Below are 12,810 nucleotides of genomic sequence, written 5' to 3'. Positions count from 1 at the left end.
CTATACTTCTCTATGAAAACTGGATTCTCTGAATCCCACAGGCCTGCTTGAACTTTGAAAAGTGATGGTGAGAGGCAGGCCATCTTTCCTCCTTTGAGATTCGACAAGGAAAATCAAAGTGACACACCCCTTAGAAGCAATGTCAGCGCCTTAAATTGTAATTTGTCGTAGGTGTTCATGACAGAGCATCTGGGACCCAGGGATGGGTCTGGATATTTGAATTCAGGAATACAGTAGCTGTTCCTGTAATTCTCCTATCTTTATGTTCCCAACAATATTTTCCCCAACAATTTTATAAGCACCACATCTGGATGCAAAGCTTCTTTCTGTCAGAAATATCGAGTTCTTCCTGTTTTCCTCAGGGCACCCTGACTAGTTGACTAAGAAACATTCAGGAGAACTTGGACCTTGCTCTCTGTGCTTTGTGTATGGGATCATCTACGAACAGCAGGGTGAAAGGGAGATGAGACATTTTTAAAAGTCCACGATAGCTCTAAAAATGCTAATGCATTAGGGGACATTGCTATTATAAGCATGAACACTAATTTTAATTTGAAGTACTGTTACAGATATGTTCTGAATTTATATCCAGATTCACTCCCCATCTTGTCCAACATGTTCTGTTTCCCAAAATGCTCATCTCAATAGACTGCGCCCACAGGTGAATGGCTGTCCGACTTCTCGATGCTCTCATCTAGAACACTGTAACAAGGGGTTGGTGGGAAGCAAGAGGAGGCCAGTGTATTCGGTACTCAGCTCTCTCCTTGTTACGTGTTCTGGGGTTGAAAATGTTCCTCTTTGAAAGTCTGTAGGCAGGCCCCTCACCTGTATACAAATTGTTAGCTATTCACTTCATCAATTATTTAGGTTTAGAGAGAGTAAACATTTACAATGATAACTCAGCCAAAGCACTACTTAATTCCTGGTTGAATATCCTTAGTACTACCTTTATAAATGGTCCCTTAGTTAATTCTTGTCATTTAAAATTCATACACATTTGTTGTAACTCGTTCATTCCAATTCCTAATGTACTATCAGTTTTTGCAATGGAAAACTGATGACCTGCTCCACAACTCTTCATATAATTCACAATAAAACACAAAGTGTAACCCCCAAATAATAGAGTTATTAGTTGATCTTCAAACAAAGGCATGTTCCATGTTCATTAATAAGTGGAATGAATGTGGTCTTTAAACACACACTTATTCAATTTTTCCTACTAGAATTAAATATGGTGATTATGGCTAAGAAAAAATTAACCAAATTATCGCTTTACTATGCCAGGAATCTAATAAACACATTGTAAATTTTAAAACTCACAGTGCTCTAAACTAAGCCTTGGAAAATCCAAACGTTCCGTTTGTCCTGTGTTACTGAGGAAATGATCAGAGAGTCACACTTGACTCCTCCTGCTTCAGAAGGGAGAGAATCCAACTCAACATCAACCCCAGGCCCATGGTCACCAAGCAGGGGTTGGCCATGACTTTACCCTCCATCTTTCCTTCATTCTTTCCCAAAACCAGCCATTCCTCCCATGGCCCTCTACATCTCTGTTGGCTTGAAGTCACAGACCGTATTCACAGTCATGAGGATTTCATCAGAAACCTGGCCGTTGCACTATACTAAGTAAACTGTTCTTTCATCCAAATAACTCTTCTCAGCCATGTTTATAGGGATGTCTGTCGGGTCTTGGGCTTCTCAGCCAGGTGGGCCCTTGAACTCTGCTTCCATAGATGAGGAAGCCCATCTGATACCCTGCCTCACTGTCTCACACTGCTTCTTTCCTTTGTCTCGTGGTCTCAGGACAGCTGCTCTGCTTTGTCTCCTGGTCTCAGCTTGGCATGGTCTCTACTGCCTTTGCTGCCTCCATTACCCAACACAGGTATTTTCCGCTTGTTCAACTAATGACTCTTCTTTCTTGATGAGTGTAGTCATTACATAAGCTGTTGAAAATTTGTGAATCTTAAGAGTGAAGGGGTGGAGTTTAGCCTGTCAATCAGGTCTCAGCTTGATGAGCTCATTAGGAGGCCCTAAGGAGATAAATAGCTCATTGGAGGCGGGGCATATGCTCACTTCCCTGGGAGACATTGCAGCTGGAAAAACATTTGGAGCTACATCAAAGCCCTAGAGCTGGGGGAGCCTTGTAAAAATGCCTGCCAGCACCGAGATGCTTCTACTGCCACTGGATCCACAAGAATTTCCACCCACTGGCCTGTGATCTTCCTGCATTCAGCTACATTTCACGTGTTTCAATAGATTGGTATTGGACATAGGGGCTAATAGAATTATGGACTTGATTTGGCAGGGCTGGGACATTTTCTCAATATTCAATTGCTCTTGTATATAAAGCTCTTCCTTATACACATACAAGTCTCTCTAGATTTGTGTGTCTAGTCTGCCTGAACTAACATAGTGGTCTTGGTATTCTCAGAGAATGATGAAAATGACCAGTTCCCAAGTTAGAGTTCTCTGTACTTTATTTGAATGCTTCCACTCAGTCACTGAGTGGGGATTACAAAATCATGGATAGAAGAATCATATCAAGAAATGCCAAGCAGGAGGGGGCAGAGGGGAAAGGGGGAAGCCTTCAAAAAGTTGGATATATATACCCCACACCCCACGAAAAAGGATGAATAACAGAAATGTGAGTGAAGGGAGACAATGGTCAGTGTAAGATATAAAATCATAATAGCAATGTTTAATTGATCAAGGATTCAAGAGGGTGATGGGAATAAAAGAGGAGCTCAGGTAGAAAATGTTTTGAAAATGATGATGGCAACGTATGTACAAACATGCTTGATATAACTTATATATAACATGCTATAAGATCTGTAAGAGCCCCAATAAAATGATTCAAAAAAGAAAAAAGAAATGGCAAGTCATTATCCATTCAGACTGCTACATATCCTATCCATGCTCAGAACCACTTTATGTTGTGCTGAACTCATCTTTGTAGTGTAACTTATGTTTTGTCTCATTCCAAGTCAATGTGCTGTTGCGGTTGTTGTTAGGGGCCGTTGCTGAGTCCGTTCCAACTCATGGCGACCCTTTGTTCCCTAGAGCAAGACGGTAACTGGTCCTGCGCTACCATCATGATGGTTACCTTGTGGAAGTCCATTGTTCCAATACTGTATCAATTCTTCTTGTTGAGGGTCTTCCTGTGTGTGCCACCCTTCTGCTTCGCCAAGCATGATGCCGTTTGCCAGGGAATGGTTTCTCCCAATAACATGTCCAAAGTACATAAAACAAAGTCTTACTATGCTTGATTCTAAGAGGCATATGGGTTATACTTCTATGACAGATTTGTCTGTTATTTTGGAAATCTGTGAGAATTTCAATATTCTTTGTCCCAAAATTCATCAATCCTTCTTTGATCTCCCTTATTTAATATCCAACTTTGGCATGCATATGGTGTCATTGAAAATATTATTGCTTGGGTCGGGAATGCCTTAGTCTTCATAGGAGCATCCTTTCCTTTTGAAACTTTAAAGAGGTCATATGCAGCAGATGTACACCACACAATATATTGTCTGATGTCATCACAGTTATCTCCAGAAGCACTGACTGTGAATGTAAGTGAAACAGAACTTTTGATGATTTCAATCTTCTCTCTGTTTATCAGGATGTCATGTATTCTTTCAAGTGTGAGGATTTTGGTTTTCTTTACAGTGAATTGTGGTGCACATTGAAAGCTGTAATCCCCAATTTTTATCAACAAGTCATTTAAGTCCCCTTCCTTTCAGCAAGCAAGAGGGGATCATCTACAGCTTGGTACTAAGCCTTCCTCTAATCTTGAGAATGCATTCTTCTTCATATACTACAGCTTCCATGGTTGTTTTCCCAGCAGAGGGATTCAACAGATATGAGGAGCGGATACCTTGAGGCACACTCTTCTTGATTTTAAGCATGCAGCATTCCCTTGTTTGGTTCTCACAACTGCTTCTTAATCCACGTACAGGTTCAGCATGAGCACAATGAAGTGTTCTGGAATTTCCAATCTTCTTAAGGTTATCCAGTTTGTTAGGGTCCACAAAGTCGAACGACTAGCATAATCAATAAAACACAAGTTAACATCTTTCTGGTACTTTCCTCTTTTAGCCAAGAACCATCTGTCTGCAGGTGGTCAAAATGGTAGTAATTTCCTATTAACTCTAAGTTGTCTAAATCGCTTTGTTTGGTGTTTCATGTTTTCTGCTTTTCTCCCATATAGATTGCATGATTATATCCTTATATTTATTTTATCATTGCATTAGAGAATCTGATATTCTTTTCCTACTCTTGATGCTTTATCTGTATTTTTTTTAATTTACTCATCAAATGATTTTACCTTCACTTTCAAATGCAACATTTCCTAAGACCTTGCCCAAGTTCTAGTCTCTTTCTTATGATAAGACCCTGGTATAAGCAGTGTCAACTTTATCAACTTGCCTGAGTATATTTAAAACCAGAATGCATAACACATTTGCACTATTGCTTGAGGATGGTTCAAACAATAATACTTTTCAGGTTTCACTTCATACATACATAGCCTTTTACTAAACAAAACTTATTTAAATGGGTCCTCAGAACAATGGATGGCGGAAGACAGGTGATGTCAAGTTCTTCTGAAGGCTGCCTCTTCTATTAGTCAGTGTACAGTGCTAAAAATAGTAAGAATTCTAGGTATTTCTGATAAAAAACAATTTTTGTATAGAGAATTGGATGCTTTCAAAATTGTGAGAGAAAGGTGAGACTGTCTACTTCTGTAAGGTTTCTAGCCTTGAATAATTCTTCATAGGGTTGCTGTGTTAGTGTGGGCTGAGAAAAACAAATTCATAGACACTCATATGTGTGGAAGAGAACGCTTCATATCAAAGAGCAATTTTACGTAAGAAAACATCACACCCAGTTCAGATCAAGTCCATAAGTCCAATATTATCTTATACGTCAATACTAGTCTATTATTCCTCTTTAGACTCAAGCAGCCATGCAGTGACACTGAATGCAGGAAGATCATGGGCCAGTGGATGAAGAATCTTGTGGCCCAGTGGTGGTGGAAGCATCTGAGCTCTGGAATGGATCTCCAAGAGGCTCCCCGGGTTCCAGGGCTCTGGTTTTATCAGCATAGCTCCATTTGGCTTGTGCACAGGAACGTGTTGCAGGGAGTCGAAGCAGCAAGAAGTGTCTCTCACCTCCAGGGAGGAATACAGGAATTCCCAGAATCCTCAGAAGAAGGCCAGGCCCACACGGAAACCTCATTGACTATGGCCTGATCGACAGGCTAAACTCCATCCCTTCACAAGTTGACAGGCGATTATGTAATTGCTGCAGTTGCTATGATTTGAAATTCACTTCATGGCAGTGGGTGAGTGGGTGATCTCATTGGAGTGCTTTCAAAAAGCAAGATTGAACCCAAACAGTGCCTTCTGAGGAAATCTACTGAGTCAGTTAAATTCAAGGCCAAACCGCAGCATAATAGGCCATGGTGGATTTTGGGAAATTCCAAGGGGCCATTTTTTTAAATTTTCTATTTTGAACTAGGTGCAGGTTTATAGAGTGGACCTTCAGTTTCACATTCCACTGCATATGCATTTGTATCAACTCATAAATTTAAATTTCTTCAATGGTCTATCATTTGTTCAACTTCCTCCCCATATTTTCCGTTTCTACTCCTCCTTTCCTAACCATCTTACTTTGTTTCCTTTGGGTTAATATTGCCCTTTTAATGTTAAGTGATTGATTATTATAACACAGTATAATTTCAGTCACAAACCTGAAAGATATCTGAGGGCTAGCTACAGTCTTGAAAACCCACCTGTCTAGCTGACCAGTACAAAAGAGCCATATTAATAAGTACTTTTGGAAGACATGAATGATCAAGAGAGATAATTATGAAAATGTTTTAAGAAAATTGAAAATTGCAATGGAGAGAAAATGACCCAGAAAGTTGTGCCTAGGATTTTTTGTGTTTTTCCACATAGACAATGTACCCTGCTCATTCTTTCTGGGTAGCAAGGGCTATTATAAGAAAATGTTTGGGAAACCTTACTCATCTTGCCTCTTCAAACTTCCTTTTTGTCCCTAACAGAAGAAACACTTCTGTTTTGAAATGATGTAATTTGGAGAATGCGGAATTCTTTTGGGGGGAAAGGTTAGATATACAGAAAGATTACCTTAAGAAATTCATAGACCTTGATGTAGCATAGGTCAAGAAACAGTAGCTTCACATATTGATACTTTTATTTATTAAAATTTCTATACTTTTGTAGCAATCCTTTTGACTGTCATATTTTTTGAAATTTATCTCTTAAGGCAATAAAAATAAGTTAACATTTAAGGAATATTTACAACAAATTGAAAAACTTCTTCGTTACTTGTATCATCCTATTTGAATTTCACTACTAAACTTCATGAAAAACTTATAAAATTCTATCTCTCTCCATTTCTCCCTACTTGTATGATATGTGCTATTTCATTAATCTACCTTCACCTTTTTTCTTGATTAAACCATAAAAAGGCTATTGTCAGGATTCAATGAGAAAATATATGGAAAGCTTTTAAAAGATCATCTAGCTCATTGCAAGCACTCTACCTACGTCACGTATTATCATTCATAACATTATAATCATAACCTCATCTATAGAGAATAAAACAGATTTGAGCATGTTATTGCTGCAGGTCACTTAATTAGAGGCAGAAGAACTGGAATAGCATGGGAGTAGTTCCACTGGAGTCTAGCCTCATAGCTACTGCCTGTCTACTATATTATGTCTCCTTTGAGGGCAGAAGGTTTCTTGTCCTGCTTTCTTACATATGTGTTAAAACCAATTGAGAACTAATTATGGTAAAAGAACTGGTGTCTTTTGTAAGCTTTGTGTTTTAGTTCAGTCAGTGAGAGACTATTTTAATTTGTGTTTTATTGCTGTGATAGGTTTATCGTTTAGGAACATGTGCGCGGAGTTTAATGAGGCTGCAGCTTGATTGGAGGGTGACCAAGATGAATAAAAATGGCCGATGTCCCATCTTCCTCTTCCTCTCTGGTGACCGACCAGCAAGCTGCTCGATGAGCTAGTGTGCTTCGCTACCTGTGCGCCAAGTCACGTGCATCGCGTTGCCAGAGTTTGAGGCTCCTTTGAGACCTGCTTTGCTATACTGTTGGTGCGTACGGCACTTGAGCTTGAGGCTGATGGATCCTGTCGCCTTGCTTGAGATCCAGATCCCATCAAGGCCTGCTCACAAAGCTCCCAAGCCACTGAAGGTTGCTGACCCACCCTGCTGTCTGCTGCCTTTGGGAAGATTCTGCCTGCCATGCCTGAGGGAGGACTCCACTGTCTGCTTGACCTTGGACCCAGCACACCGGGTGAGTTGAAGGACTTCTAGTATATGAACTGTTCTATGAAATCGAGTTGAATTGAGCATTCTGTACTTCTGTGTGGACTAATTAGCTGTTATATTTCTTTTCACTGTATAAACCTATCTATATCTATCTACTATCTATCTATCTATCATGTATCTATCTATAACCATAAGTTTCCTGGTTTTGTTTTGCTAGAGAACCTTACCTAACACAATTGGTTACCTTGTATACCAGAAATATTAGAGTCCAATTTAATATTCAGTAACAATTATTACATTTGCTAGGGTGATGGCACAAATGATTTTACTTCTTTTGATATCACTTGGGTAATGCACGTATACTTTATTAGTGAAATAGTATGAATGTATTAATTGTATAGTACATTTGGAAGTGAATTTAATAAATGAGCCAGCGAATCTTCCTTTACACCACCAAATTGCCTAATATGGTTTACTTTATGTAGCAAACATGTAACAAATATTGTTTGAATAAGTCATCCTAATATTTGATGTTCTTAATATAATACAAACAGCTTAGCATAAATGAAGTTAATTAAAATACAATCATATTTCTTGCACCTCCTCATGGGAAAAGTCTCAGGAAGTTAAATGAGCTTCCTGTAAGTATGTGGAGTTTCAATTCACATTTATCCAATATCTCTTTTCAAATTTTCTGCCAAAACTATTGTATTATGCTACAATTATCCAGAGGTGCTATTTTACACTTAGACTATTATTTTAGAAGCTCTGCTTCCGACGTCTAATAAGGTTTCCACACATAACTCCCACACCCCAGAGCTGCCTTCAAAGGTCATTTCTTCATCCCGTTCTTTGCCGACATAATTGCACCTGCCAGGTGCACTGCAAAACAAGTCCCAGGCGCCCTGGGTGAGTCAGTTCGCTGTCATACAAGCCGCTTTCCTGTTTATGTTCATCCAGAGCATTATGGGCTGGCTAGGCTCGGGGGCCGTTTGTAGCTTCTCTTTCTGATCGCCAGAATTTTCCATACATTGGTTCTCAATTCCCATTGTCCCATAGCAGGAAGTAGAAACAGACTTTATATCAAAGAGGAGCGTTTAAGATGAGCTCAAAGGTAGAGAGAGAAAGAGAAAGAGAGACCCCTAACGTTTCCGAACATCCCTGTGTGCGAAGGGAAAGGTGCCACGCTTCTGAGATGGTTTAAAGAAGCTTGCTGTTAACTGGTAAACTTTATGCTAGCATTTTCCCGTCACGCTTCCCTTTCTTGCCGTCTCCCATGGGCTCTTTCTGTTGGAATTCACATTTCTTTATTGTTAGTTGTAAGTCTCATAGCAAGTCTACTATTGTTATGTCAACAAATAGATGTGCTTAGGATTCTATCCATTAACTCTTCAATTGGAGAAAGAATTGAATATTTTCCAAATCCTATCTCACATTTAAACGGGATCTAAGGATGCGACCGACTTAATAAGTATCTTGTGTCTTCAAATTTGAGAATGGCAAGAAAAGCTCCGGTTTCCTGTCAACTGTTACCTTTCCAAAGGCAGGATGATTTCGCGAAGCATCGAAACAAATAAAATAAAAAGACAATGCTAATAGAATGGAAGCTCTTTTTTGTTAAAATCTTGGAAACGCCTGGGATGAGTTACTCAAATATAGAGTAACATGCAGTGGAGTATAAGCATTGTAATGATTAAGATGCTTCCTTTAGGTAGCATTTAACCTGGAGCGTCTAGTGCCCCTTATACATCTCAAAAGGAAAGGTTTTAAATAAAATGACCATGTGAAATAAAAAGTCCCTGGTACAATGCTCATCTCTTGGAACTCCTTTTATCAGTCCCTTGAATTAGATATTCCTGTTCTCATTTTGCATATGGAAAATGCATTTTTCATGTTTGGCTTTATATTTGTCTGCAAAAATCACAGAGCTATTAAATTACCATTGTGTGTAACACGTAGATAAGCCTGACTCTGTAATGGGTAGATTTTGTGTCAACTTGGCTGCACCAGTAATTTCAGAGTTTTAACAGACTAGACTCTACACCTCATATTTTTTTAAACCAGAGTTGCCTACCTACAAATTTGATATCATTATATTAATTTAATTTTTTTAAATCTCACATTTTCCATATGCCGATCTGAACACAAAAATCCCTACATATTATGTCATCATATGTATTTTAAAGTTGTGCTATGCCCACCCTACAGAATCTCATTCAGAGGTGCTCTCTGACTGTATAAGTAGCATTCACTTCCATCAAAAAAAAGGTGCCCCAAATGTGTAGAACACCTAAAAATGTCATGATTCGATGGGGACTGCACAAAGAGTGGAGGAAGTAAAACTCTGCCAAAAAATTGCATCTTATTCCAAGGGTGAGTCGAGGCATGGAATCACATTGCTTACCTGGACTGCTAATTCAAAATAGAAAGTAGCAAGAGATTGGTTTTTAGAGGTTTAAAAACTGGGGTCTGCAGGGTGGTATCATATTTAAGCATGATCGTGAACCTGGTCCTATGGTAAATTGCTTTGCTCAAAGATGCCAGGTCATGATGAACAAGTCATGGTTGAGATAACCAGAAGTCACACAGCAGGTGATTGCTCCAGCTTCTGAGTTTAAATTCATCTATTCCATTGCGGGGGTTCGTTCATGCATGCTCCATTGTTACTCTGGTGGCTATTTACTCTTCAAATTCAGATAGATTTCCAAGGCCAACCTCATATCCCTTTGCAAATAATCAAAGATGATTTGTCTTTCAGTATTTAAATACCTTTATTTTAAACATAAATACAGGATGATTATTAATCTAGAACTAAGTCATGTTAAGAATATATAGAAAGGTAACTTGGGAAGAAATGATGTCATTCTTTATTTATTACCTTTTTTCTATAAGTTCCACAAAAGTCTGTTGTTAAGTCTACCAGATTCAGCTACAATGCATAGCAAACATTTGTACAACAGAGCCAACGCTTCCTCACTTTTAGAAATGATCACAATTCTGGCTATGCCTGAACTCATTGCAGTCAATGTGTCACTCTATCTCCTCAACTGTCTTCCTCTTTTATACTCATCTCTATCATTTTCTAGGAACTAGGTTCTACTGATTTCCTGTCCTAAGAATATGAGAAACAGCCTCACCATCATTGCTTAAAGGAAGATTCTGGCAGTACCTCGTAAAGGTTCTTGTTCTTCTTCTTCTTCTCGCAGTCCATGAAACTTTCAACAGTTGTAGGCAATCATAATTGAAATGCATCTAGTCTTCTCTTCTTTTCCTGGTTTATTGTTGGACAGTAGCTCTCGTCTAAGTTTCTTGGTATAATCTAGTGAATGCTTTCAGCTACGTATTGCTGAAATAAATTAAAGAGAAATGGTGTCAAGTTCTTCATCAAAAAGAACATCACAATGTCTGTCTTGCTATGCAATGCTGTCTGTGATGTGATAATATCTATGTGGGTAAAGCAAAGACAAGTGAACACAACAACTAATATGCAAATTTACATACCAATCTCTAGCCATTGATAAAGACATTGGATAATTCTATCAACTTCTTCAATCTGAAATTGATAAAACATGCAATCAAGATACTTTGTTAATTGCTGGTGATTTAAATGTGCGAATTAATAAAAAGAGGAAAATGCAGCCCTGTTGATAGAAATGAAAGCTGGCGATCATGAGAGAATTTTGCAAGACCAACAGCTTCTTTCTGGCAACTACCTTTTTACAACAACACCAATGACAGCTATACATATGGACCTCACAAGATGAAATGCATAAGAATAAAATGACTTAAAAAAAGAATAAAATGACTACATTGTGGAAGGAGACAATCTCAGTATCACTAACCAAAGCAGTCTGGGATCACTGGGGAACAGATTAGCATATGCAAGCTGAAGTAGAAGTTGAAAAAATGCAGGGTTCACAGCAGTCAAAATATGACCTTGAAAAGATCTCAATAGAAATTAGACACCATTTCCACATATATACTTGAGGCAATAACACTGATGCCCAAATAGTTTGAGCTGCAGGATGACATCAAGAGCATCACACAGGAAAGTAAATGATTATTGATAAGGCAGAAGAGACAAAGGGGCTATCAAAAGAAAATACAAAACTTTCTCTTGAATGAAGAATGACTAAAGCAAATGGAAGACATTACTAAGTGAGCTGAACAGAAATTTTCAAAATGCAGCACAAGAAGATAAAGCATTACAATGAAATATGAAAAGGTCTGTATATTTTTTTAAGAAGCTGGAGAGGGTAACAGATTTTGCATATCTCAAGAAGAAAGAACAGAAAAATATATTACACCTCACTTTGAAATATTGAAAAATTCTCTGGACAAGATATAAAATGGAGAAGGAAGTATCAAAAGAAGATGGAAGGAATATACAGAGTCACTCTATCAAAAACAACTGGCCAACATTCATCCATTTCAAGATGTAGCATACGATAAGGAACCGCCGGTATTGAAGGAAGAAGTCCAGGCTGCACCTGAAGTATTGAGAAACAAGATTTCAGAATACTGAGGCATTTCAACAAACTGATGAAGCACTCACTAGTTTATGTGAACAAATGTGGAAGACAGGTATCTGGCCAATTGGCTGCAGTAATTCCTTTTCAAAAAAGGTGACCCACACAATATGAAAACTGATGAACAAAATCATCAATATCACATTTAAGTAAAATTTTTGCTGAGATCATTCAACATGGACTTCCACGCACTTGACTAAAGCCATTCCTGAGTATCTGCCAGTGGCTGAGACCAACACAGCATCTGCGATATAGGACCATGCCTCAGGGATAGCATTCAGCAATCATGTCACACATTGATGACATCAAATCACTTCTATCACGGGAAAGGCAGCATTTTGTTCTGACTGAAATAGACACTTGCTCTGGATATGGATTTTCCTTCCCTGCATATAATGCTTCTGGAAAAACTATCACTCTTAGTTTTACAAAATGTCTTATGTATCACCCTGGTATCCCACACAGATTAAGGGGGTAAAATAACAGCAAGTGAAATGTGGGAATGGATCCATGCTCAGGGAACTCACTAGCCTTATCATGCTCCCCATCATTCTGAAGTAGTTGGCTTAATGGAACAATCTCAAGCCTTTCTAAAGACACAATTACAGTAGCAGCTAGGTACCTTGCAGAAAGCACAGGGTGCTTCCTGTGCCCTAAACCAGTGGTTCTCAACCTGTGTGTCACAACAGAGGTTGCCTAAGACCATCAGAAAACACATATTTCTGATAGTCTTAGGAACTGAGACACTGCTCCTCTATCTCCAGGCGGGTTGCCCACATGCAGATATGCCCACATAGGAGTACCTGGAATGAAGACTGTTACCTGTACTACACATGCTTCCAGACAAAATTTCATTTTTTGTCATTAGAAATAACTGTTTCACAATATATAATTGCATATTTTTGTGATTAATCACAATGTTTAATTATGTGCAATTTGTAACAATGAAAATAAATCCTGCATATCA

Source organism: Tenrec ecaudatus, chromosome 4 (assembly GCF_050624435.1).
Source record: "Tenrec ecaudatus isolate mTenEca1 chromosome 4, mTenEca1.hap1, whole genome shotgun sequence".
In the NCBI taxonomy this organism is placed as follows: domain Eukaryota; kingdom Metazoa; phylum Chordata; class Mammalia; order Afrosoricida; family Tenrecidae; genus Tenrec; species Tenrec ecaudatus.
The sequence above is the reverse complement of the archived record's forward strand: the minus strand, read 5'-3'. Positions refer to the sequence as shown.